Source organism: Mustela nivalis (assembly GCF_964662115.1).
Source record: "Mustela nivalis genome assembly, contig: HAP1_SCAFFOLD_921, whole genome shotgun sequence".
Taxonomy (NCBI): domain Eukaryota; kingdom Metazoa; phylum Chordata; class Mammalia; order Carnivora; family Mustelidae; genus Mustela; species Mustela nivalis.
Genome location: NW_028135743.1, coordinates 100,931 through 104,410, shown reverse-complemented (window position 1 = coordinate 104,410; position 3,480 = coordinate 100,931). Strand labels below are relative to the sequence as shown.

The 3,480-nt window shown below is 44.8% G+C and overlaps 1 long non-coding RNA gene across 1 annotated transcript; it reads right to left on the bottom strand.

The window, feature by feature from the left end:
* Nucleotides 1-1,571: 1,571 nt before the first annotated feature.
* LOC309857579 lies at nt 1,572-3,137 on the bottom strand. The gene is made up of 3 exons (XR_014307788.1): nt 2,994-3,137; nt 2,326-2,431; nt 1,572-2,099 (listed from the first exon to the last, which is right to left on the bottom strand). It is a non-coding gene; the product is annotated as an uncharacterized lncRNA (long non-coding RNA).
* Nucleotides 3,138-3,480: the final 343 nt, after the last annotated feature.

Below are 3,480 nucleotides of genomic sequence, written 5' to 3'. Positions count from 1 at the left end.
CAATGCTGCCTCCCATGCCCCCCATGACCTCAGACAACTTCCCAACCTCTCAAGTCTTAGGGTGTCATCTGTGAAGATAGGTTAGAAGTGGTTGATCTTGGATGTACATGGCTGGCTCAGTTGGTGCAGCATGTGACTCTTGATCTCAGGGTTTTAAGTTCAAGCCCCATGTTGGGTGTAGAGATTACTCAACAATAAAATCTTTTTTAAAATGGCTGATCTACTTGGATGTCTCCAGTTTTCAAATAATTTGACACTAACTGCTGTTGATAATTACTTATGAATAGTTACCATTTGTTGAATACTTCCACTGCTTTAAGCAATTTACACCCATGATGTCACTTAATTCTTCCAAGATTTATTATCCCTATTGTAATGTTGAGGAAACCGAAGCTCAGAGATTAAATCCCTTGTTCGAGACACATAGCGAATATCTGAATGGAGATAGGAATTAGGCCTTCACTCTCAACAGCTAGCTTGGGTTTTTTTTCTTTAATAAAATATTTCAGGCATACAGGGGCACCTAGGTGACTCAGTGGGTTAAGGCTCTGCCTTCAGCTCAGGTCATGATCTCAGGGTCCTGGGATCGAGCCCCGCATGGGCCTCTCTGCTCGGCAGGGAGCCTGCTCCTTCCCCCCACCCCCTGCCTGCCTCCTCACCTACTTGTGATCTCTCCATCAAATAAATAAATAAAATCTTAAAAAATAATAAAAATAAAAAATAAAATAAAATATTTCAGGCATACAATAGAAAATCCAAAAAAACAATAAAACTTCTACGTATCCACCAAACGGCATCAGAAGTAGAACATTAAAGACACAATGAAAGTGCTCTGGGATCTTTGCTGCCCCCTTTCTCCCCCCACAGCCATAAACTCTCTCCTGAACTTGGTATTCACAGTTTCTCTGCTTTTACTGTACATGTAGGTGCTCATAAAAATATACTGAATTGTTTTCCATAGTTCTGAATTTTATTAACTAGTATTATGTATGTGTCCTTTTGCAATTAGCTTATTTATTATCTTGCAGCCAGCTTTTTGGCTTTTTTACTCAATGCTCTAATTTCTGAGATTTATCCAAGCTGATGCATAGAGTTCTAGTTCATTACTTTTCACGGCCGTGTGGTACCTTCCCTTTAAGAATATACTGGAATTGGTCCCTCTGTTCTCTCACTTGTTGGGCATTTGGATTCTTTCTGGCGTTCTGCCATTAAAAGGTACTGCAGTACACATTCTTCTACTTTTACATACCTTTGCCTCTTTTACTGAATTTTTAATGAGTGAACTCTCCGGATCACACCAGATATTCTTTTCATCTGTATATATCTGTGGCGATACTGGACGGTTTTATTAATTCATTCATTTCTTTCAGAGCACCTGTGCTCTAGACCAAATGTGTCCCTCCAGAACTCATACATTAAAACCTCACCCCCAAGGTGATAGTAGGAGGAGGTGAGGCCTTTGTAAGGTGAATAGGTTACCTGGGTGGAAGTCCTATGAATAGGATCCTTGCCCTTACAAATGAGACCTGAAGAGAAATCCCTCAGCCCCGTCCATCCTAAGAGGACACAGAAAGAAAATGGCTGTCTGCAAACCAGGAGGTGCGCTCTCACCAGACACCGAATCCATTGGCACCTTGGTCTTGCACTTCCCGGCCCCCTATACTGTGGGAAATAAATTTCTGTTGCTTATAGGCCACCCAGTCTTCAGTGTTTTTGTTACAGAAGCCCAAGCAGACTAACACAGCCTACTGTGTGCAGAGCACTGTGTTCAGTGAGTGCCAGGGACAGAGGAATGGTTGAAAGACACAGCCCTTGGACTCTGGGATTCTGCATGGCAGACCAGCCCCCATCAGAAGAGTGGGGCTGGGGCGGGGGAGGGGGGACATGGCGGAAATCATAGGAGGATTCTGAACGGAGGGGCTGGGGAGCAGAGAGAGATTCCTGGCAGACTCCTTTGGCTCAGGTCATGAGCCGAGACTCCCCACACCAAGCCCCAGTGTTGGGCTTCCGGCTTCTCAGGGAGCCTGCTTCTCCCTCTCACTCTGATGCTCCCCCTGCTTGTGTTCTCTCTGTGTCAAATAAAAAAAATAAACGACATCCTAAAAAAGAAAAAGAAAACTACCATCAAAGGGGAGTTAGTTACCACCCAACACAGCTCACTCACTACTCTAACACTCTTTCCATTTATACCAGCTACTCAGGAAATTACAGCAAATACTATTTTAGGACGCTGTGGTTCAAAGACAGGGATGTACTGGTTAGTGACTTGTTCTATGAACGTAGCTTGGAGGTGTTACATCATTTTACTCACAGAAGCTCTCTTACATCATTGTTTTGGTCTTTATAATTGATTTCAAAGATGGCTTTGTTTCTTCACTCTCCTCCATGAGTCCTGCAGCAGACTTGGGCCAAGAAACAGTAAGATTCTGTGCTGAAGTAGCAAGAGCAGAGAGAGGAAGAGGCTCAGAAACCTGATACCCAAAAGAGGGCCAGGCCAAGGACCCGCTCAGAGAAGGACCTTAGCAAAAATTAGTTTGTCCAATGTCTCATTCTGCCTGAACTGACTGTGTGGTTTAGACAAAAATCCTAAAACTTTACTCCTTACTTTTTTTTTTTTTTTTAAGATTTTATGTATTTATTTCAGGACACCTATGTGTCTCAGTTGGTTAAGCCACTGCCTTCGGCTCAGGTCATGATCCCAAGGTCCTGGGATCGAGTCCCGCATCGGGCTCCTTGCTCGGCAGGGAGCCTGCTTCTCTCTCTGCCTCTGCCTGCTTGTGTGCTCTCCCTCTCTCTCTGACAAATAAATAAAATCTTTAAAAAAATTTATTTATTTGACAGACAGATCACAAGAAGGCAGAGAGGCAGGCAGAGAGAGGGGGAAGCAGGCTCCCTGGCCAGCAGTGAGCCCAATCCCAGGACCTTGAGATCATGACATGAGCTGAAGGCAGAGGCTTAACTCACTGAGCCACCCAGGAGCCCCTACTCCTTACTCTCTATAGCGAATCTCAATCTCTTGGTTTCAGAGACCAGCAAGGGGGTTACACAGTGTTTGGATGGTGCCCTGGCAACCCCAAGAATTAGGCAAGGGAAGAAAAAGCAGAATCAGCCCCCTCCCTCCACATGGTGGATATTATATGGGGGAAAACAATCCTGTCTCCAGAGCCCGCAGTTTCCACGGCTACAGAATGTCACGATGCTCTGTTGTACTGCTTGTATGGTGATGCCTGTGATGACTCTAAGATCACAGCTGTGTATTTATACATGGTTCTACCCTCAAGGTGTTTTCCAATCCATAATTTTCCCAACAACCCTAGGAAGTAGGCAGGGAAAACATTATTCGTCCTTTTGTGGCTGATGAAAATGGGGAGTGACCAATCCAGGACACTTGCCTAACATTTGAACTTCACCTGCTTGAGTCCCAGCCTGGGGCTTTTTCCATTTCTCCATGAGCCCAGTGCCTATGCCTGAGGGGGCGCT